Genomic DNA, 24966 nt, shown 5'->3' with positions numbered 1-24966 from the left:
TAAAAGTGTTTATTCATTTTGACAGAGAGAGAGAGAGAGAGAGAGAGAGAGGACCCCAAGCAGGCTCTGCACTGCCAGCACAAAGCCCAACGCAGAGCTCAATCTCATGAACCAAGAGATCACAACCTGAGCCAAAATCAAAAGTCCAACACTTAATGGAATAAGCACCCAGGCACCCCTCCCCAACATTTTTTTAATGTTTATTCATGTTGATGTGGCAAGTTTTTTTCTTTCTGAGTTTATTTATTTAGGTAATCTCTATGCCCAATGTGGGGCTCAAAACCATGATTCTGAGATCAAGAGTCTCATGCTCTAACAACTGAGCCAGCCAGGCACCCCGGCAGGATTCTTTGCATCCAGTTTTAATTTATGTTTCTAATGCTCCAAAATTTAAAAAACTTTTTGTTGTGGGAAATTTCAAATATATACAAGAGTAGACAGTGTATCACAATGGCCCTCCATGTACTTATCACCCAGATTATCAATTATCAACACATGGTCAGTTTTGTTTCATGTATTTCCCCACTCATTTCTTCCCCTCCTTTATTATTTTGGAGCAAATCCCAGGCATCATTTAACCCTTCCCTACATATTTCAATATGTATCTCTAAAAGCTAAGACCTCTTCCTACAAAGACATAATTCCATGTCTTTATAACAGTTATTAACACTTTGTTAATACCATCAACTATTCAATCAGTGTTCAAATATATTTCTCATATTTTTACATTCTGTTTGAATGAAGCCTTTGTTTTAATTTTTTAAATTGTTGATCAGCTGCTCTGCACAAGGCATTGAGTGAAGTTCTGTTGAACATGTGTTGAGCTGAAGATCTCATTCTGAGTGGAGGGCAACTGGCTCACTCCATTGATGGGGTGAGAATATAAACTTCTTCAGGTGACTTGTGGAAACTGGCAGCCATTTCCACAGATACCTGTTTTCTACATGACTGGTAATTGTTTAACTCTGTGCTAAAGTTGGTTTTGGTCCTTTTATACACCTGTGTCATGACGTCCTGTAACATACTTTTATTCTTAACACCCCATAAGATGGCTATGCAGTTACTCAATATCTACCATATCAAGGAAGATCTAAATATAATACTTCTTTGTTGACTAGTATTTCATGCTAAGCAAATACTGATTTTGTCATCTTACCATTCTTGTTCTTTCTTGAAACTGAAGAAGGTGTGGGATGAGACGAAAGTGTGAGGTGATGACAGAATGAGGAAATGTACATGAAAGTAGACTATAACCCAGAAGATACTCTATAAAGGTACAGTTTTCATACAACTAGCCACCCTCATTTCTCACATGTTTTACTTCTGTATTCACTATACTTACAGCTTTTCCTTAGTCCACTTGTCCAACATTCAGACTCTCATCCATCAGTTGGACTAATGCAGTCTGTCCTCCTCTGCCAGGTCCATCATGCAGGCTTAAAAGTGGTGCTCTCATTGTTTGCATAGTGGTGCCTATGTGACAACTTGAATATTTTACTCTTTTTTTGTGTGTAAAAATAGAAATTATTTGGAGTAGAAACATGAGGTTACTGATGCTAGTGATTAGAAGCATCACTTTTCTGAATGTGACAACATTAAGACAAAGCTGTTCCTGAGGGGTACTAAAAGCATGACCCTTTAGTCCCATCTGGACTCTTAGTCACATGCCAGATGACACGCTCAGTTGTGAAGAAAAGAAAAAAAGGAAATATCTACAAATATTGGAAAATAAATTGTTCAATACTATGATTAAAATGCAAGATGCAATTAGGGATTTTATAATGATTTTATCTTTCTGGGAATGAACTGTCCTTACATTGTTTGACCAAACATCTGACTTTTGCATCTGTTTTCAGAAACACAAAACTGCCCCTAGTTGAATAATGCTTCCTCTCTCACAGTTCCCCACAGATCTAGAATCCTGGAGGTGTAGTGAGGAAACCAGCCTTGCCCCACCCCCACAAGGCACTACTGCTCAGCCAGCCTGGAGTGGGGGACAGTGGGAGAAAGGGGGGCGTGGTCTGCTCTATCCAGGAGAATAAGCTACTCCTCTTTGCTTAGCTGCCCAGAGCAGTTACTTGAGGAGGAGCCATCCTGATGACACGTGCCCAGCCACATGGTCAAAATATGCTGCCCAGCTGCATTGTTTCCTGTTGTAGCAGGTGTTGTGGGTGTCATCTTCAGTTGGGCGAGGCAGGAACCCTGGCAGTCTCACCTGAAGTCCTGTTGACATTGGGAACTTGGCCCTGAACTAAAACCTCGTTTACTACAAGACAGATTAGATTCAGCAATTAGGACTGCTGGTTTTCTGCAGCTGAGATCCAGTTGTAGTCGTTAACCTCACAGTTTTGGTCTCTAGGCTGGCTGACGTGATGCAGCATTGAGGGGTTGTGTGGCCTTCACCATCTCTTCTGCCCTTGGATTACACATACACCAAGAATGCATATCATAATTCATCACCAGGGAAAGGAGGCTAGAAGTGCTTCTAGCTCTGTGCCATATCTTAGGCCTAATACTTTGTGTATTTATTTTGGCAAAAGTTTTGGGAGCAGAGGAAGTCCTAGCTGGATTCTATCATTTCAATCTCTAAACATCACTGACAGTACCTTTCCCTGGATAGTTCCTCAAACTCAGCTGTGTTCAATTGTATTTTACTACATTTGTTCTCTAGAAGTAAATTCTGTTTAGTAGTAGCGGAAATGGTCCCTGTGTTAAAATGTAGCTCATACTTTGAGATTCTTCCGTAAGAGGACCTTAGGAAAACAGTATCATCATAATAATAATGAACCACATCTTTATTGAACAAACAATGGTGAGTTGTATTTGTGTTGCCAATGTCTGTTTGCTAACTAGATTCTGAGCACTACTTGCATGGCAAAGAACCAAGTTTTCTTCCTTTTTTTATTCCCTATGGCATTTAGTACATGGCAGGGATTCAACAGCATAGGACAGCAAAGATGTGTATCAGAATAATAAAAATAATACAACATAGAAAGTTGTGCTGAGAAAGAGGTGTGAATGGTCTGTAGGATCAGAGAGGCGAGATGACCTTCCACTGGGGAAACTACAAAGGTTTCATGAGGTGGTGTCTCTTGACAGATAGAAAGACCTTAATCAACTGAAATAAAAGCTATAATATATTGGATATTTATTATGTACCAGGCACTGCTTAATCTAACCTAATCCTCCCAGCAACTCTACAAGAAATGTGCTTTAATCATTCCCATTTTAGAGTTGAAGCAACTTGTGCCTCAGGCAGAGTAAGTGATTTTATCAAAGTCAGTTAGCTGATAGGTGACAGAGCCAGGATCCCAACCAGTCTGACATGAAGGTTATGCTCTTAAACACTGGGCTATCCCATCTCTTACATTCAGATGTGAATTCAGTGTTTCATTGTTTGATAAAACTTGGCTTATGTTCTAAAAACATTTACTAGCTGATGCGGCCAGAAAACAGAGTATGTGGAGAGTAGGAGAGTGAGGAATAGGTTGTTCCAGTAAGTCAGAGACCAATCTCAGAACTTGGAATGCTATCCTAAAGACCTGGGGGTTTTTTGGAAGGTGATGGAAGCATTAAATGCCTATTAGTGAAGTGGCAGGACTAGGTAAGTGCTTAAGAAGACAGCTCAGTGTGAAGGGGGAGGAGGAGAAGCATACAAACCAGTTAGGTAACTATTGCAGTAGTGGTGCAGGAGTGAAAAGGCATGCACAGCCCCAAGAATATGTGATTTCCTCCTGCAAGTCTAGTTGGGATTGTTTCATTTTAAGAAAATAAAACGTTCAAAGCTCTAGTCTCACAACATGAGAGAGAACATGAATTAGCTTTACAAAATGTGCTCTTTTGGAAACTTTAAAGATAGGATTTGATTTAAAGAATTTTTTTTGCACATAAATCTTTGGGAACTGCATAAACTAACCTTTGTGTTTATATAATATTCTTTAAAAAAATTTTTTTTTAATGTTTATTTTTAAGAGAGAGACAGAGTGCGAGCGGGACAGCGGTGGGGGAGGTTAGAGAGAGAGGGTGACACAGAATCCAAAGCAGGTTCTAGGCTCTGAGCTGTCAGCATAGAGCCCAATGCAGGGCTCAAACTCATGAACTGAGAAATCATGACCTGAGCGGAAGTTGGACGATCAACTGACTGAGCTACCCAGGCTCCCTTGTGTTTATGTAACATTCTCAAAGGAACATTTGTCAATCAGTACAAAGGAATATAGGGAGTATGTATATATCCCTCACAACCCCTCCCCCCTTTTTTGTACATGACTCTACTTTCTCTTCAATTCCTTGTGAACAACACTGAGGTTATTACAGGTCTGATAAATTCCTAAAATATTTCCAAAGAAACAGAAACTAGTAGAATCCGGCTTTGGAAAACTCTCATAGACTGTTGCTTCTGGATTGGGCGCTGGATTTGCAAGCAATTTCCTCGCCCACGGTGCTCACTCACATTCCTGAGCTCTGTGTATAGGTCTGAGACAGTGTGTATGACACCATGACATTGGCTAATTACATGGAGCCTCCTCTTATCCAAGAGAATTGCTCATGAGTATGGAGGCTCTCTAATTTTCCTTTCGGGGGATTTCATCCATGATTCCCCACCCTGAAGTGCAGAATAAACAAATAATAAATATTAGGTTGACTATGAGATTCCATCACCCACTCTCTGAAGTTTTATCGGATAAGCTAGAAATAAGTCCCATTTCATTTTACAGTCTGTGGGAATGGCAGTATTTCACACCTCTCCACTGGTCAACATCTTTGTTTTTTTCCCTCAAAAATTTTTAATGTTTGTTTACTTATTTATTTTTTGAGAGAAAGAAAGACAGAGTGCGAGTGGGGCAGGGGCAGAGAGAGAGGGAAACACGGAATCCGAAACAGGCTCCAGGTTCTGAGCTGTCATCACAGAGCCCAATGCAGGGCTAGAACTCGTGAGCTGGAAGATCATGAGCTGAGCCGAAGTCAGATGCCTAACCAACTGATCAAAAGTCGTCCCCTCGTCAACACTTTTTATATTCTGACATGACTTACATATTCTATAAGTGACATTATAGTATTATTAGTTCCAAGTATGGGAGTGATTATGTTTAAAATGAGTTTTTATCTTTTAGAGATACATATTGAATATTTATACATGAAATTATATGATGTCTAGGATTTGCCTCAAAATAACACTGGATGGAGAAAGTCAGTGGGGATGCAGATAAAATAATGATAGGTATGGGCTGATGATTGTTGAAGCTGGATAATGCATGCATGGGGGATCGTTATATTATTCACTGTATAAATTAGTGAACAATTATTAGCTTTGCAAAAGGTTTACTTGCATATGTTTGAAACTATACACAATATTTAAATGATCACTCTTTAGATTTTGGATCGAGTACTACAATGAAAAAGAAATATTGGTGAATTGTTTCTAGAAACATGTGCATACATAGTCATTGCTCTTCTCAATGCATAGTGCACCAGTCTGTCCCCTGTCTCCAAGCCTACACTAACTCTGTAGAGCTGTGATTATTTTCCTATGCATTTGCCCGTGCCTTTTATCTATATTCTTAGAGCTTTTTCTACTCTACCTTGTCTCTTCCTTTAGATTAGTAATCTCATCATGGCATGACTTTCCATGTAACCAGCCCTTCATCCATCATAGTATGATTTCTCAAGAATGATAAAGTAAAATGCTAAAGAAAGGAGATCAAATAGTGTAAGTGAGTATTTTTCAAAAGGCTTGCAAAGGGATGGTGATTATCTAAATGTTGGCCTATGTGTCATGAACATCTGAGTCCAATTCAGACACAACAGTGATTCTCCCTGAAGCTGGGAGGGAATACATCCTTGTTTTTCTTCTTGTAAATCAGAAGTAATTTGGTCTCAGGGTAGAGAAGGGAGGGAAAAGGGAAGGAAACAGAGATGAGAATGGCAGCTGTGTTCTCCAGTGAACCAGTGATTATTCCAGAATTCATCCCCAAACGGTGGGGACCATGGACCTGCCCCCCAGAGGCTGTGCTCACAGCATTGGGTCTGGTCTTACTGGTGTGGCTCTAACACAGCTCTAATTCTTCTAGGTAGGTGAAATTGTCGCCAGTAGTCTTCTGCAGCCCCTTTTCCTTTTTTAGCCTAGAGTTGTAGAAATTTTTATTGCGGAGAAAGGTTAAAGCATCATTTTAAAGGTTATCCAAAGGCCCTGAATGTGCACAGATTTGTTCCAGGTCATATAATTACCCCACAGGGCCCATGGTAGACACTAGGTCTCAGCACTATTGGCCAACTCCCCACCTCCTGGAAGTTTGTTTTGAAAATTTTAGTCCAATAAGGAGTCAAGCAATATGTTAAGTGCCCTGTTTAAGAACTATGATCTCTAGCTTGGGCCTTCAGAAGGAAGTGTAGGGCAGGTGGCTTACCTGCGGAGATGTCTGAGTGAAGGCAAGTGGTGATGTCTTCAGCCGTTTCTGGCCTCCACACTGAAACTGGAACTACATTCTTGGTTAGGAAATAAAGAAGGAAGTGAAGCAGATTCATCACTGCTTAAGTAGCCTGTTATGCGGAGCTGGGATTCTCGATTCTCTAGCTGTTGATTGAGGCAACAGGAGGAAACTTTCTCATGCACACGCTGGGCCCCAGCTGAGAAGGGGGGGAACTGCCAGTTGTCAGAATGGACCCACTCACCCGCGTTCTCTGCGTGCTCCGTTCCAAGGAGCTCCCTGGGAACTGCGGCGGGCTCGTGTCTTCTCCAGCATTGCTCAATTCCTCCAGGAAGTTTTCTTTAGGAGAAACCTTTTATACTAGTTCTGCGTGGATAATTGCCAAATGTAGCTCTGATACAACAGCTAACATTTGTTTGATTATTTGAGTGTTTCAGCCACCAAATGGACATTACCATTTAAGATTCCCCTTCCTCTTGAAGGAAAATTGGGGCGCCTGGGTGGCTCGGTCGGTTGGGCATCTGACTTCAGCTCAGGTCATGATCACGGTTTGTGGGTTCGAGCCCCACGTTGGGCCCTGTGCTGACAGCTTGGAACCAGAAGCCTGCTTCGGATTCTCTGTCTCCCCCTCTCTCTGTCCATCCCCCACTCATGCTCTGTTTCTCTGTGTCTCTCAAAAATGAATAAACGTTAACAAAAAAAAAAAGTGGTTAAGAAAATCAACAGTGAACACATCCGTTCTCCGGGGGCTCAGGAGGGCAGACATAGCAGGTTTTCTGAGCTCTTGGAATCCTAGACAGGCTCTCAGCATTCATTTTTCCTCTAGGAATAGGTTCTTGTTCAGTTGTTAGGAATAAAAAATTCAGCTTGCAAGAACAACTAGTCATTCATCTGAAGTGTTACCTCATGTATAAGGAACCTTGCTTGGCCTTTCCCTCCTTGAAGGCAGGCATGCCTTGAGTCTAGAATAGCACTGTGGGATGAAATGAAGTTCCCATCTTCCTGCCCATGGCCTAATCCAGCCTTGGTTTTCCTCTTTTGTCAAATACTTCGCCAGGAAGGAACCAACCCAAATGTCCTTTGCCTTAATTTGGGCCAGTTTCTTCTTGATTAATTGTCTGGTGATACAATAATTTCTTGATCATTATACCTCGCCCTCCATCACTATTAGGTAGGTATTCCTTAAGTTTTTTTAAAAGGTTGTTTATTATTTATCTTTTATTAAGGAATCTTTATGCCCAAAGTGGGGCTCAAACTCATGACTCCAAGATCAAGAGTCACATGCTTCACCGACTGGCCAGCCAGGCGTCCCTCTTAAAACTTTTCTTATGAGCTTGAGCTTCTCAGAAGAAAGATACTTTTATTTATTTTTTAAAGGCTTTATTTATTTATTTATTTATTTATTTATTTATTTATTTTAATGTTTATTTTTGAGAGAGAGAGAGCATGAGTGTGGGAGAGGCAGAGAGGGAGGGAGACACAGAATCGGAAGCAGGCCCCAGGCTCTGAGCTGTCAGCACAGAGCCCATTGCAGGGCTCGAACTCATGGATCATGATATCATGACCTGAGCTGAAGTAGGACGTTTCACTGACAGAGCCATCCAGGCGCCCCTGGTCTCCATCATTCTTTTTTTTTTTTTTTTTAATTTTTTTTTTTAATCTTTATTTTTGAGAAAGAGAGAGAGAGACAGAGTGTGAGTAGGGGAGGAACAGAGAGAGGGAGACACAGAATCCGAAGCAGGCTTCAGGCTCCAAGCTGTCAGCACAGAGCCCGACGCAGGACTCGAACCCACAAACTGTGAGAGTATGACCTGAGCCGAAGTCGGACGCTTAACCGACTGAGCCACTCAGGCACCCCTCCCCATCATTCTTAATGATAAAAGCAGGGGCTTGAGCTGACAGGGCAGGGAGGGATGCTGACTTCGAATTCACATTGTGTAGAAGGCACCCCAGACCTCCTAGGTCATTAAACATCAACAAGCCAATGATGTGATTTACTGACTCCATGATATAGGGATGGGGAACTAACCAAGAGACACTGTGGGTACAGGTAAGCTCCAGGACCCCGATGAGGTCATGTATTTCTGGTGGGAGGGATGGAAAGGATGAAGTTATGCTGGAACCATTTGAGAAGGATGAGTCAGGTCTCAGTGGGTGGTGGATACCTTGTCCTTTGTGAAGCAGCCAGGCCATTTGAGAATCTCTGTATCTTTCCTGACATTTGTCAGCCATCTCTAGGTTTTAACCAGTGCTCCTCTTTTTGTTGTTGTTTTTTAACGTTTATTTATTTATTTTGAGAGAGAGAGAATGTGCACACATGAGCAGGGAAGTGGGAGGGAGAGAGAATGAGAATCCCAACCAGGCTCCATGCTTAGCATGGAGTCCAACTTGGGGCTCAATCCCACAAACTGTGAGATCATGGCCTGAGCCGAAATCAAGAGTCGGACGCTTAACTGACTGAGCCACCAAGGTGTCCCATGTGCTCCTCTTCCCAAATATGAAGATTATGTTATGGTTTTTATGTCACAGGCCCACTTAGTGTTCCATATTTTCCAGACCCTCATGTTTGTTAATGCATACAACTGATTTGTACTTTTGTTCTTCTGCATTGTTTCAAAGCCCACTGTTGCGTATTCACAAGGGCACACATTAACAGTAATCACTATGGTATTCAGCATGGCTCACATCCTTGCGTGATTGACTGTTATCCAGGCTTATTTTTGTTGTTGTTGTTAATTTTTTTTAGTGTTTATTTTTGAGAGACAAAGACATAGCGTGAGAGGGGGAAGGGCAGAGAAAGGGGGAGACACAGAATTGGAAGCAGGCTCCAGGCTTTGAGCTGTCAGCACAGAGCTGGATGCGGAGCTCTAACTCACAAGCCGTGAGATCATGACCTGAACCAAAGTTGGATGCTTAACTGACTGAGCCACCCAGGCACCCCTATCCAGGCTTATTATAAATACTGAAGTGTAGTTCTTAATTTGCAAGCATAATCCAGAGATGTAGTAATAGGTTGATTTCTGAGGTTGCCTTTCTTCCAGAAATCTGAAAATTCCAATGACTCTTTTCTGAAAAAAATTATGAATTAAGACTTCTGTCTTCTAGAAGTTCTCATCATGATTATCCTCATTGGACAGCTGAAAAAACATTGGCATGAAAGTAACAACTTTCTCTATAACTTAGGTGTTTCATTTACCTCCACAATGTTTATTTATTTTTGAGGGAAAGAGAGTGAGGGGGTAGGTGCAAAGAGAGAAGGGGACAGAGGATCCCAAGCAGACTCTGCACTGACAGCAGGGAGCTCCATGTGGGGTTCGAACTCATGAACCATGAGGTCATGACCTGAGCTAAAGTCAGATGGCCAATCGACGGAGCCACCCAGGTGCCCCCTCCACAGAGGGTTATTTTAAGAGGGTTTAGATAGGAGCACCTGGGTGTCTCCATCAGTTAAGCATCTGACTTTGGCTCAGGTCACAATCTTGTGGCTTGTGGGTTCCAGCCCTGCATCTGAACCCCGCATCTGAGCTCTGTGTCTGAGCCCTGCATCGGGCTCTGTGCTTACGGCTCAGAGCCTGGACCCTGCTTTAGATTCTGTGTCTCCCTCTCTCTCTGCTCCTCCCCTGCTTGCACTCTGTTTCCCTCTCTCAAAAATAAGCAAACAATAAAAAAATGTTGAAATGAATTAAAAAAAAATTAAGAGGGTTAAGATATATCTGAATGGTCACTAAGAATTTCTGATGGATTTGAAACCTGACCTGCTTAAAGGATTGAATAATCCTAGTTGAATTCTGGCCTATCCAGGTGACCTTGAGAAAGAACTGACAGTTCTTATTTGTGTCAGCCCCGGGACGTTCACCAAGGGGCAAAGGCAAGATGGCTCAGGGCCCGATGTCCACTATTTGTGGCAAAGCCACTCAGAGCTGCTGCCTTGCAGATACGAGGCCCGCCCCTTCACCTGTGTCCTGTGACAACAGCATTAAGAGAAAAGATGTTTCTCTCCCATCTCCAAGACAAAGTGAGGGATTGAATTACTCGGGCCCTTTGCCTTGGCCTCAGGCAGGTATATCTGCACTATCACCCGTGTACTGTAGCCATGTCTGACTCCCCATTTCCTGTGCAGGTCGTAAACTAGCCATGGCGCTCCCACATACTGCATCAGCCCAAGTATAAAGTGCCCAAGTACGGTAGCACTGCTTGATCAAATCAAGTAGACACAGATCCTATGATGAGATTTCTGTGGTCAGTTGACACCCTCCCTTTTCCTGTACCAACCAGGAGTGATGTCGCCAACAGCCGAAATCTGGTGGAAGTGAGAACTGGGGAATGTTTGTTGGCAGGGCCACTTCCTACAGTTGTACCCTGAACAAGACTCCCATCTGAGGGGGTGAGTTGGGGCTGAAACTCAGTCTGGGCTCCATCTTGCCCAACCTTGCATTTAACCACTGGGCAGTTTTCTCCAAGATGAAGAGGCACCTTTTCTAATGCACTTAAAGACACCTTGTGGGCAAGAGGTTGTCTAAAGAAATTGCTACACAGGCCCAAAATGGGGTCACATATGAGGCTGCTCATGGCAGCATTGTTTTGGGTGCTAGAAAGTTATAGGCACTGGGGGTGCCCATTACTGGAGTATTCAGCAGTCAGGGATGATGGACTGGATGTGCACATAGCAATGTGGATAAGTCTTAAAAACAAAGTGTGGAGTGGAAACAATAAGACAGAGTGAGATCTGTAATACAATGCTATTGTGTAAATTAAAAGACATGCAAACCAGTTATCAACACACATCCACAAGAACACATACAAGCCAAAAAAATATAATTAAATGTATTAGAATGGTTCCTTGCAGGAAGGAAGGATAGGAGTGAGGAGTGGGAATAGGAGAAAATGTAGATACACATATCTAAAAGAGTGGACTTGTTTGGACCAATTAAGGTAATGTGCCATGAACTGAAAAGCGCAATTAATTTAGCACTCTACACCTGAGGCCTAATAAGTTTTAAAAAATTAGGTGCCCTGGGCCTTGCAATTTAATGCATTCCTCACCCCAGCTATTGACCACCAGCATGGCTAGATCAGCATGATCACCGCTTTTTAATAATCTCATTGACAGAGACTTATATCTGGACTTGTGTGAGCTTCATTATAACATAGCTGTCCTTATCAAACTCAGGTTTGAGTTTGCTATCTCCTGGTCCTTAAAAATCCTTGGAAGTTAACTTGCCTTATCTGTATTATTTTATTTTTCTTGTAGTCATAAATAGAAATGAAAGCATTTACTTCCCTAGGGTTTTTTTTTTTTTTTTTTTTTTAAGTAGGCTTCTTGTCCAGCATGGCACCCAACAGGGGTCTTGAACTCACAACCCTGAGATCAAGGCCTGAACTGAGATCAAGTGTCAGATGCTTAACCAACTGAGCCACCCAGGCACCCGATTCCCTAGGAATTTAATCAATCTATAAAAGCTACGTTAATAAAGAATAGTGACTACAAAGAAGAAAAAAAAAAACCCTGAATTCCGTTTGGCCTGGTTTCCACTTATTGCATTCGGCCAAGGCTTGCAGCAGATGGGTCAAAATGGGCCTATCGTCATTGTGACACAGTGTATAAGTTTCTTTCAAGATTCATCTGGAACATTCTAAATCAATGTAATCAAAAAGTACCTGATGGGGGCACCTGGGTGGCTCAGTCAGTTAAGCATCTGACTTCTGCTCAGGACATGATCTCACAGCTTGTGGGTTTGAGCCCCACATCACTCACACTCTGTCTCTCTCTCTCTCTCAAAAAATAAACATTAAAAAAAATTTTTTTAAAGAGTACCTGATGCATAAAACTTGCACCGTTTAACAAATACATGAGTAACTCCAGCACCATTTCTGAAATAGTTCTTGGTCCACTCTGTGTAGCTTAAACAAACAAACAAACAAACAAACAAAAAAAAGACCTAATACTCTTCAAAGTGGCATAAAGAAAGTTCCCTTTCAGTAGGTATCTGGTAAGTGTTAAGTTAGATTGAATGCCCTTTTGCTATCCATTAAGGGACATCTCTTGCCCCTGTGGTATCTTACATGTATAAGAGAAGGTACCTCTTCTTCCCAGCAACACAGCCCCACAGTCAGGCACAGGTGTAGCAAATGGAGCTGGATCTCAGCCTAGTAACCTTGTTGGTTATTAAGGGTATAATCGACACAGCTGTAGGACATGGCCCTGCACACAAATAAGCTCCCAGCCTTTCTCTCTTCCACTAGGTTTCCATGATTTGCAACTTTATTCTGGTTGGTGTTGGAAAGGCAGGCTTGAATGACCATCCTAGTCCCAAGTAGAGCAACAGTATCTGCCATCCCACATGCTCTTCTGGAACTTTGCCTTTGCCTCTGTAAAGCTGGAGTCTGATTCTACTCTCTTTGAGTCTGGGTAAGCTTTGGACTTGCTTGCCACCAACACAACACAACACAACACAACACAACACAACACAACACGAGTGACGATGTAATTTCTGAGGTTAGGTTATAAGAAGTGATATAGCATCCACCTTGTTGGCTGGAACACTTGAACTTGGAGCCCTAAGCTGACATGCAAGAAATCTGACGATCCTGAGACTACCAAGCTGCAAGAAAGCCATACCACATGGTGAGGCTGTATGTAGGGCCTGTGGTCACAAGTCCTAGTTTTTGAGTGCTCCAGACTCAGACACCAGACCTGTGAGTAAACAAACTTTAGATGCTTCTAGCTCCCAGTTTTGAAGTCATCACCACACTCTGAATCTCCTCAGCTCAGGCCCCAGATACCTTGGAGCAAAGAGCAGCCATCTTTACTGTGCTGTTTCTGAATTTCTGACACATGGAATCCACAAGCACCATAAATTGGTTTATGTTATTGTTTTATGTTACACAGCAATAGTAACTAAAATACCTATTATCTTTGATAACACCAAGAAGGAGAATAAAAAAAAGGAGACGAAACTTATAAAATTTAAAATTAAAAATTTAAATACATTTAAATGTATTTACAGGATACAGACAAAATATATCAACAAATACAAGTGACAGATTAGAATAAACCATGACAGAAAGACACTTGTGAAAATCAGGGCAATTTGACCTCTGACTGGATACTAGATGATATTTAAAAAATTATTGTTAATTTTAAAGATGTGATAAAGTGGTTATTGAAAAATTAGTCCTTATTTGTTACAGATACATACCGATGTATTTGCTTATGAAAATATTTGATTTGCTTTAAATTGGATTTAAAATGGAAACGAGGGGAGGGGAGGGTACAGATAAAACAAGATTGCCATTTTTTAAAATTTAATTTTATTAAAAAAAATTTTTTAACGTTTATGCATTTCTGACAGAGACAGAGCATGAGTGGGGGAGGGGCACAGAGAGAGAGAAAGGGAGACACAGGATCTGAAGCAGGCTTTAGCTGTCTACACAAAGCCTGACATGGGGCTCGAACTCACAAACCCCGAGATTACGACCTGAGCTAAAGTCGGCCACCCAACCAACCGAACCACCCAAGCACCCCTAAATTTAATTTTGGAGAGAGGGAGAGGGAGAGGGAGAGGGAGAGGGAGAGGGAGGGGGGGGGAGAGAGAAAGAGAGAGAGAGAGAGAGAGAGAGAGAGAGAGAGAGAGAATTTTAAGCAGGCTCGACACAGGGCTTGATCCCACAACCCTGGGATCATGCATGACCGGAGCCGAAATTAAGAGTAGGATGCTTAACTGACTGAGCCACCCAGGTGCCCCAAGATTGCCATATTTAAAAAAAATTTTTTTTTTCCAACGTTTATTTATTTTTTTTGGGACAGAGAGAGACAGAGCATGAACGGGGGAGGGGCAGAGAGAGAGGGAGACACAGAATCGGAAACAGGCTCCAGGCTCTGAGCCATCAGCCCAGAGCCCGACGCGGGGCTCGAACTCACGGACTGCGAGATCGTGACCTGGCTGAAGTCGGACGCTTAACCGACTGCGCCACCCAGGCGCCCCAAGATTGCCATATTTTAATAATTGTTGAAGCCAGGTGATAGGTACATGGAGGTTTATTATCTCTACCTTTGTGCATATTTGAAACTTCCCATAAGAAAAAGTTTGCCAGGGTGAGACTCAGGAGGAACGTATTTGTCCTCTGTCCTGTTCTTCCAGGCTGTAGTTATGTGCTAACAGGTGCCAATGATTTAAATAGATTGCCCCTCCTATAAGCAAGAGAGGTCTTGCTCTGTGTACTCCTGGAGGCTTCTTGAGACCCGGGACCCTTCACCCATGTGGGATTTCAGGCAGATCTCAGGACTAAGGAAGAAAGCATATTCTCAGGCAAATAAATGTTTTAGGCACTCCTCAAATCAGTTTAACTTTGGGTGGCTGGAACTCCCCCTGAAGACAGTATTCTCTTCTCTGATAATACCCAGTCCAGCCCTAGGTATACAGGGGGACATCCATGAATTCCTGGCGAATTGACTGAAGAAAATTCATTGTTCAGGATGCATTCATTAGCTTACTCTGAAGGTTAAGGAGTGTTCGATTTTAAACTTTGAAATATATCTGTCACCAGAAAGACAGGCAAATAGGCTGCATGTTGCTACATAGATGATGTACTTTGGAAGGTCCTTCTGTTTGCTTGCAGGTTCCCTCCCTTCAATAAAGACTATTAACTCATGCTGCAGCCTGCTGCTCTCTGCTTGGCTTTGGCTATGTCACTAAGCCCAAAATAGAAAGTTCTTTTACTGCAGAGCAGGGAAAGAGGTTTAAATTTATCAATTCAAAGAACAAAGGGAAGCATTATACTGGCTCTTCTCTGGGGCGGGGGTGGAGTGGGGGGCGGGGGTGGTGGGGGGGGTGGGTAGGGAAGAGATAATGCCTGCTTCATCAAGGAGAAGGAGTGATCTGACACTGGCAGGGGTTGAGACCAAGAGACAAGCTTACACTGTGGTGAGTTGGGCTTGTTTCCCATCCTGGCTCCCCTCATTCCCTCCTTCCAACCATGTCACCTCTTTTAGGACATGGGAAAGCAGCTGAGCCACTGAGGAACCAATCCCAGAAATGTCACTGAATTTATCAGACTGGAAACAATTCTCTGAGCCAAACCCCTTCTCTCTTAGCTTTGAGAGGAGTCAGTACCTTGCAACAAAGTTACCCAAAAGGGAGATGTATCTTTTCCTTATCAAATGGTCCAAAATTTTTGATGATCCCTAGGGTTAGAAAGAGTTTGTGGAAATTGGCATTCTTGTGTATTGCTGGAGGGAGGTAGACTGAGCCAACCACCTGGAGAGCAACCTGACAACATGGATCTGTGGTATACCAGAGACTGTGGATCTAGAGGCTCTCTGCTTATAGCTGGTGGGAGTGTAAATTGGGTCTGTAGACAAACTCTTGTACATGTACAACAGGGAACATTTATAGTATAACATTCATAGCAGCAGTGTGAACAAAAGCTAAATCCTAGAAACAATGCACGTACATGGATGAATTTTAGCAAAGTGAATGGAAAAAACAAATTCCAAAAGATGACATACAGCTTGATGTCCTTTTTATAAAGCTAAGGACAGTTCTGAAAATTTACTCCTTAGGAATATATACACATAGAGCAAAACCACATCAAAAGAAAAGGAAATGAACTTACGATTCAGAATGGTTCCCTTGGGTGGGGAACACAGGAAGATGGTGTGGAAAGCCTTATGCTTCAGTATTGGTTATTCCCCAGGCCCTAGCTTTTGTTTTGGGTTGTGGATTGACAGGGACTGAATATGTTATTAAAATTAATGAATTGGGTGCCTGGGTAGCTGAGTTGGTTAAACATACAACTCTTGGTTTCGGCTCAGGTCATGATCTCACAGTTCGAGAGTTCAAGCCCCTCACTGGGCTCCGCACTGACAGTGTGGAGCCTGCTTGGGATTCTCTCTCTACCTCTTTTTCTGCCCCTTCCCTGTTTGTGCTCAATAAATAAATAAATAAATAAATAAATAAATAAATAAATAAGCAAACAAACAAACTTTAAAAATAAATTTAAAAAATTAATGAATTTACCACCAAAATTAACAAGATCAGGCCATCCAGTACCAATTATGGGAGTGTCAGAACAAAGGATTGTGGTGAATCCAGTTATTTATGCCAGACATTAAAACAAAACAAAACAAAACAAAACAAAACAAAACAAAACAAAAACAGAGTATATATCCTTTGGCACAGTCACTCCACGTCTAAGCATTTATCTTAAGGAATAAATAAAGATGCACACAGACATTTGTGAACAGGACACTTACCATGGTACTTATAAAAATAAGAAACAATCTAATTACCAAACTAAGAGATTAGTTACATAAATTGGGCTGCATTGATATGCTTGAAAACTAGGTAGTCTTTTAGAATCATTCTTTTCTGGAGTATGTGGGTGGCTCAGTCAGTTAAGTGACTGACTTCAGCTCAGGTCATGATCTCGGTAGTGAGTTTGAGTCCCACATTGGGCTCTGTGCTGACAGCTGGAAGCCTAGAGCCCACTTCGGATTCTGTGTCTCCCTCTTTCTGCCCCTCCCTGACCTACAGTCTCTCTCTCTCTCTCTTTCTCAAAAATAAACATTAAGAAAACTTTTTTTAGAAATATTCTTTTCAAGGAGTATTTAACTATATGGGAAAACAGATACATACAGAACAGACACATGCAACATGAACTTTAGTTCACAGTTTTTAATTTCCGATAATATATATCTATGCACACCAAGAAAAGCCGAGAAGGCTATACATCAAAATGATTATAGCCCTCATTTCTGGATCTTATGATTGTTTCTTCCTGAAACTTGCCAGCAGTTCACACATTTTCTGCAGTGATCATTAATTTTTTTACAGCCAGAAATAGTTTTATTATAAAAATAGTTAATAATAATAGCTAATGTTGATGGAGTACTTGTTATGTACTAGAGCGTTACATGGATTCATTTATTTAAGGCTTAAAATAACCCTACGGGGTTAGGACCCTATGGGGGTCCTATTATGATCCCCATCATATGAATGAAAATACTGATGTTAAATAACTTTGAGGACACAGAAGCCATAAGAAGTTGTGCCTTGAATCAGGCTTGTAGGAGGTTCTTCAAAGGGTGGGCCTGATTGTAGGCTATTGGTCTCCCTGGTGCAGGATGGCTGTACCAGAGACAATGATCTCCCCGCGCGCAACACTGGAAATTGAACAGGCTGATGTAGAACCTGCAATCCACACCCAGAAAGAGGCCCCCAAGGGGTGTCTGAGCCTGAGCCAACACAAGGCAGCCAACCATCAAATGTGGGTTGGGTGGGGGGCACACATAGGAAAGCCAGGAAACCCAGCCTCTAAGAGTTTCTGAAGAGCCTCTGTGGGAGATCCCAGAGCAGAGATGTTTTTACTCATGGCTCTGACTAGCTCTCGTCTCCAGCAGCCACTGTAGGATTGGCCTCTAGAGCCTTCGGTGGAGAGGAGGGATGGGACAGAGCCAGGACTCAGCCGCGGTCTCTTTTCATCACTCATGCTTTAAATATAAGCTCTGATGTGATCAAGGCGCCAGAGATAAAATGCCTTTCTCAAGCTAAGCAGGCAGGATCTGGTATCCAATTTGGACAAGACAGTGGAAAATAGACTCAGGGGGAAAAAATCCCTTGGCCTCAACACCAACACACGGGAGCTGAAGAATTTGACACCTTAACATTGTAGAATAAACAAATGTAGGCATAGTTTCCTATGTTTTCTTAAAAGCATCTAAAATAGATATGATTTAAGAGGGAGTTCTTGTCTGACTTTAACAGCCAGTTCTTCTCTTCTCAGCTGAGGAATTCTGGATATCCTTTAAGATGTAGCTCAAGCATCAGCTTCTGTGGAAGTACTTCCCAAGCTGCCCCAAGTAACGATGCCGTTCCTCTTCTGTACGTGTTTAATAAATACGTTTACCTGTAGGAATGTCCCATCTTCCACTGCTGGACCATGAGTTCAGTGGACTGTGTTTTATGCGTCTTTGGGTTTTCCCCACTATTCCTGTATTTCTTCCCGTCACCTGTCCTCCACATGCATCTCTATGCCTGTCATGTGGTAAGTGCCAATTAAATGTTGCTTTTGGAACAGAGAGGTATAAAGGCTTGGGGTGTGGTCTTCTAGAATTCTCAGAGCTGGGAATCAAACCCTTTTTTGCATCTACAATACTTGAGAGAATCTGATAAAAGCTAAGAACCTTTCTTTCCCCAGGGAAAAAAGCATATACAAAAGAAAACTCCCAGTTGTACAACAGTAAGTGCTCTCTCTCTCTCTCTCTCTCTCTCTCTCTCTCTCTCACACACACACACGAGTGCATGTAAAACTGGGGAAATATGAATGATAGGTAGGTTGTATCAATATCAATATCCCAGTTATGATATTGTACTCTAGTACTGCAAGAGGTTACCACTGGGAAATCAGGATTTCTTTGTATTATTTCTTACAACCACATGAGAATCTAAAATTGTCTCAATAAAAATTTCAGTAAAAAAGAAAATTCCCATACATTATCCTCTGGGAGTTGGTAAGTCCCCATGAATCCACCTATGAATCCTAAACTAAGAGGTCTCCAGTATAGTCCAATCTCTACGTTGTTATATGGGGAAACTGATGGGTAAAGATGTGCTTAAAGTCATACAGATTGTTGATGGCAGAGGTGAGGATGAGCCCAGCACTCTTTTCCTTATACTGCAACTGGTTTCTGGGAGGAAGAGAGTGCTGTCCATTTGGTATTGTTTACTGGACTAAAAGGCAAAGCTAACCTGGTATTTCCTGTTGTGGAGAGAAAGCAGGGCAATTCATTTTCAGAACTGTTTGGTCTCTTTTTTCTTCTCATGGCTTTCTAGGCTGCCTATGCTCAGCCTATGGATCGGGAAGGATCTCCTTTCCAAAGAAGGTGGCTCAGGGGCTGGCAGGCTTTTTGCTTCTGCATAATAAAGAGCCAAATCAAGCAGGCTGGACAAATGGAGGAGGAGGAGAGAAAGAGAAGAAAAAGGATGAGGGTACATCAGAGAAAAGAGAGCAGAAGGGCATGGTACAAGAAGACAGTAGTGGAGGGGACGAGATGGATGTATTTAGGGAATAGGAGCGATGGGGTGGGCTGGATCACAGGCCACTCACTACTGAGCTGCAACCTGTAAGGACATGGATTATTGGTCTATCCTTGGAGATTGCTAGGCATTGAAAGTGTCAGATGGTTCAGTGGTCAAGATCTTCCATTCATGAAAATCATTTGAGTTTTGATGCTAAAGGCTCTCTAGTAGGACTTCGGACTTTGGGCAGTGAAGCCAGACCTCAGCTCCTCTGCTTACTAGTTATTTTACCTTATACAAGTTACTCAGTCCTTTTGTGCCTCAGTTTCATCATCTGTAAAATGAGGATAATAATAGTACCTCACTCAGGAGTTGTGAGGGAGGAGGGATATAATATACGTAAAGTACTTGGAAGAGTACATAAGTGCTTAATAAATGCTGGCCTTATAACTTGACAGAGACTCATTTCCTATTCCTTGTTCCTCCGAAGATGGAGAAAACTGATTAACATCCTTCCTTTAAAAACCATCCACCAACCTGTAGGCACTAAATTACCCATGAGTTTTCTCTTTTCTGCACACAATGTCTGTTCCTTCTGTTTGTGGACCTAATTCTATCAGCATCCACCACAATTTAAAGATGAGCATATAAATACCTGGTCATTGTGTGTGTGGGGGGAGGTGGGGTGTCTCCCTGTCTGGTGTGCCTTCTAACAGCTTAGGGAATGAACACTCCTGTCAAGGGAGAGTGTTTCTTTCCATCAGACAGAAGAGCAGTATGGTCCTATCTACCTATCTTTGCAAATTAATTTCAAAGTACTCCTTAGATGCTTTTGTACTTGCAAATTCATCTGCTTTGGAGAACCTTATTTCTTTTTTGGCGGCGGGGGGGGGGGGTGTGATTTCTAAATCTTGCCTAGAGTCAAGCTAGAACACTGGTAAACTTGTTAATATGGAAAATATGAACAAAATATAAACAGATTTTCTCTCTGGCTCCCTGCAAAATGCCCCCTCATCTTCTACAGCATCTCTGAGAGTCTTTAGGGAATACTCATATGGGCTCATGAACAAGTTCTCCATTCTTACCCCTCTGCTCTGACAGGTGCCAGGTCTCTGTGCTGTTCCACCAGACTCTGAGGTTTTCCTGTTGCTTTTGTAGGCACTCCCAATCAAGAGAGACCTACAGCCATCAGAGAAGACTCTTCAGAGAGTGTGGGGCTTGAACTGGTCTTGAATGCCAGGGTTCTTATAGATACAAGTGGCTGTCTGAGGAGAAGGGACATGTTGAGCAAAGGAGAAAGTAGGAATGGAGTGGATGAGTACAGTATTTGTCTGAGAGAAGAAGAGGGCCATCTGAGCTGAGGATAAGATCTTTTAATGAGAGGGAAGGTAGAAGAAAAGGCCATATTGAAATGCCGTGTGAGGAGGCCATGTAAGAGATCCACAGGAAGGTGAGACTTCTTTTCACAAGAAAGTTGGGGCCCTTGAGTAATATTCCAGGGCATAGTGGAATATTTAACATAACTATTGGCTACTTGTTGTTTGGGCCTGTGACTCCCCTAATCATGTTTACTCAGGATATCTGAAGATTTTTTTCACAATTATGAGCAATATGTTTTCATTACAGAAGAATCAAGTACATAAAAAGAAAAAAAAGAAAAACTCCATTCACCAGAAGCAACTGCTATTAGTACCTCATTGTATAGATTTCTAAAGTCTCATAAACATATACTTATATTTAATAAAATTATGGTAATATCATATACGCTGTTTTATAAGGTATTTGTCACTTAATACTATATTGTGCATAATGTTCCATGCCAATAAACCTATTTCTATGATAAGATTTTTACACTTGATCTTAGCCAAAAGGCCGAGAAGCGATCTATGATAAGATTTTTAATACCTGCAAAGTTGGTGACAGTATTTTTAAGGTTTATCCAGCCTTCTGGTAATAAACTTTGCCTTTCATTTCAGAGATTTTATTTTTCCTGTAACAGGGTAAAAAATATTTCCTCTGTAACTGAGAATAGTATCTAGATGTCAGGGACATTACCAAAGGATAATATGGTCATTTCTCTCTCTTTTTTCTTTAGCCAAACTGTAGTAGGTGAGGGAAAGAGCTGTTATTATATCTGTGGCAAAATTCCTGGCCACAAAATTTTGGCCACATATATAAAATTCTAATTTCAGGTGAAATGTTAAGTTTAATTGTTCAGAAAACTGCAAAGGAGAAAAACAGGGATAGCTACCAATCAGTTGCAAGTATTTGTGTATCCCGAGTACCAAAATCTTCCAGTAGTTGGGCAGGCCCAGTTGGCCAGAACATGGCAGGCTTCTCATGGGCATAGGCACTAATGTTGACTAATTAGGTCTTTATGTTGGAATTTCTGGGGCATAAAAGGCCTTGGTGCAAAGTGCATGTTATCAGATATGGCACCCTTTTCAGATAAAAAATTCTGACACAACAGGAACTTAAGACTAACCAACTGTATTATTTCTTGAATTTATTCCTCATTGACTTTTTCTCTACACAACAAGCCTTCTGAATGTTTGCACGGTGTCAAGGGAAGAGAGGGGATGTTCTTTTTGTTCCATCTCGACCCTCTTTTCTTGAATCCCCTCCCCCCTCCATCTTCACTTCATCTGATGGCTTTGTGTGTATATGATGTTTTTGATACCGTTATGTTCTGTTTCCATAGCAGGCAATGAAGTGCTCCAACTGGCATTAGGGGATATGTAGGACCTGAGACCACTTAGAACTATTAAAAGTAAGACTATCTCATTCTTACTGGACATTTACTATATGCTGTGTTTTACATTCATAATTTCACTGAATTCTCATAAGAACCTTATTATTTGGCAATTATAATGATCCCCACTTTATACATGAGATAATGGAGACTCAGCAAAGTTATGTAACTTGCCAAGCTTCTTAACTAGAATTCAAACCAGGTCCATCTGATTCCAGAGCCATTTCTTACCTTTCTGGCTCTACTTTCTGTCTCAGTAAAGCTTAGAAATCAGGCAACTGGAAGGAATAACAACAAAATAAACCTAATGTGAGGCCAAGAGAATTGTTGACAAAACGATGTATCTCATTCTTCCTCCAAGATTTGATGTCAATTTTTATACTTTGGCTAAGAGTACCTATTATCAAGCTATTTGCTCAAGGTCATCTTCCTTCAACCCCACCCCCATCATCAGATGATTTTTTTTTTTATAGCTATGTTTAAACATCATGGGCAACACTTAGACTTGCTGTATACTGAATTTGCCATCTGAGCAAAGATTTCTTTCTCAAAGCATATTTATTTACTTTCTGGTTTCTGCCAAGCAATTAAAAGGACAATGTTTTTTTGGTTTGCTTTTACTTTTTTGTTCCAAGCATTCTTCAGCTCTAGAATTTAGACAGTCAGGCCCACTGAGTCAGGACCAGATCAATCAATCTGAAGTTTCAGATCCGTCGGTGAGTATGAGTTCTGCAGAGTAAGAAAACAATCTAGATTCCTTCTAAAGAAAAACACGTTCTGATTTAGTTCTGTATTGTTTATAATCACATATGCTTTACTTCATGGCTTGAAAGCTAATAAGAGCTTCCTAGAATTCATTGCTTAAGAAGTTAAGTCATGGCATCTAATTATTTGGCAGGATGTTTTAAGTATATATAATTATATCTTCCCACCATTTTGTGGTGGTGGTGAGCCAAGTAATCTGAATCAAGAGAAAATAAGTAATACCTACATTAGGGCTACCAACTAGGAGCTCAAAGCACTTTGGAAAAACCCATTCATTATAATCTTAATACATAGTAGGTGCTCAACACTTTTTTTTTTTTTTAGGGTAGATAAAACTCATGAGGTTTTTTATTGTTTGCTTTTTTAATCACACGACTTCTGAGAATATATCATTTTGTAAATTTCCTTTTGAAAGGAATTTGTTTCTCATGGGAATCATGGTTCAAGGAAACTACTTTAGAAATGCTGCTGCAGATGCATAAAATCTCGATGTCCTCAGTACACATTTGCACCCATTCAGGAGCTTTGTCTGAAACATGAAAGAATGCAGCCCTTAGGGTGTTCAATATTCTTTAATGAACCAAACTAACATCACCCAACCTTTCTAGATAAGAGAACTGAAGCAAAGGGAAATCACATTGACCCTGTTCTGTATTTCAGTTCTTAGAGGTCAGTTGTGTGAGTGTGGCAGATGCCCTGCACTTGGGAGTATCAAATTTCAAATCCTGGTTACTACCTTGGGCAAGTCCCTTCTCTTTTCTGTTTGTCTGCTTGTTGCCCTGTAAGACAGGACCAGTTCTCACACAGGTACAGGGCAACAGTGAAGAATAAGATGACAGCACACTGGGCATGACTTTATAGTCATGAGCACTAAGTGATGATTTTTTCCTTATACATTCTACATGGTCTTAACTCCTTACTCCTCTATTATTGGGGGATGTTAACTATAAAACATGGTCAGAATTTGGGCTAAAAGAACTTTTTTCCGGTCTGGCAAATTAAGTATAAGCTTTCAGGGGAGAAGATCTGAGAGACTTTCCTCTAGGGACGCTGCTGGGAGGTATGAAAGAAAAGCAGAATTGCCATTTTCAGTCTGGGACCTCACTAAGCAAGTTCTCTTTGATGAAGGAGAATTTTCAGGCCCATCATTGGCTCATCCAGGCCTCTAGATCCTTCTTCAGGTTATTGGTTGGGACGATGCCCTCAGAGCTGCAGAGTGAGCCTGGATTTGGCAGGGTCAACTGCTATTGGGGATAGGAAATCTAGAAGACAAGCGACTAGGTTCAGCTCTTGCCTTGTATTTTAAAAGTCCTTTGGATGGGCTCCTGGGTGGCTCAGTCTGTTGAGCATCTGACTTCCTCTAAGGTCATGATCTCAAGGCTCATGATTTCGAGGCCCCTGTCGGGCTCCCTGCTAACAGCTCAGAGCCTGAAGCCTCCAATTCTGTGTCTCCCTGTCTCTCTCTCAAAAATAAATAAACGTTAAAAAAAATTCTAAACGTCCTTTGGAAAGTTTGTATCTCTCAGGTCCTGGGGACATGATAATCTCTCTTCCATCTAGTCCTACACTACTGGGAGAATACCAGCTTCTACCGAGGCAGGAAACCTTGTCTGTTTGGTTGACCCCTCTCTCTCCTAAGGATGGGATTCAACACATAATTGATGCTCTACTGAGCCAAATATTTCTGTGAATGCAGAGATAATGGGATGTAAAAACATCTCGCAAACATCAAAGAGATTCATAGCCAGACCGAGCTCCGATACTCAGATATCCGAGCTTTCTTTAAAGCGCGGATTGTAGCCGCTTCTAACATCATCAGGCCAGAGAGGGCACGGGTGGGGGGCGAAGGGGTTCCTCATTCTCCGGAGGAACCAGAGTGGGAGGAAGGCGCACACCTGGGGAGAAGGCGACAATGGGCGAGGCTGCGCGAGGCTTGTGGAAGCTAGGATCGAGGTCCTAAACTTAGAGAAAAGCCTAAGGCTCGGGCGCAGGCATCACGGCCGAC

General features: G+C 41.8%; 1 protein-coding gene across 8 annotated transcripts in view; it reads left to right on the top strand.

Moving 5' to 3' along the window:
• Positions 1–18337, top strand: part of CDKL3 (cyclin dependent kinase like 3) — a 103338-nt gene extending 85001 nt beyond the window's left edge. For 7 of the 8 annotated variants that reach the window (XR_006715053.1, XR_006715056.1, XR_006715057.1 and 4 more), the window contains 2 exons: positions 12669–12834; positions 18210–18337. The gene's annotated coding sequence lies outside the window, so the exon portion shown is untranslated. The remainder of the gene's footprint in view (positions 1–12668; positions 12835–18209) is intronic. The other variant, XM_045489157.1, reaches the window with a different exon arrangement.
• Positions 18338–24966: the final 6629 nt, after the last annotated feature.

Source organism: Leopardus geoffroyi, chromosome A1 (genome assembly GCF_018350155.1).
Source record: "Leopardus geoffroyi isolate Oge1 chromosome A1, O.geoffroyi_Oge1_pat1.0, whole genome shotgun sequence".
In the NCBI taxonomy this organism is placed as follows: Eukaryota; Metazoa; Chordata; class Mammalia; order Carnivora; family Felidae; genus Leopardus; species Leopardus geoffroyi.
This window is presented reverse-complemented; position numbering and strand designations above follow the sequence as displayed.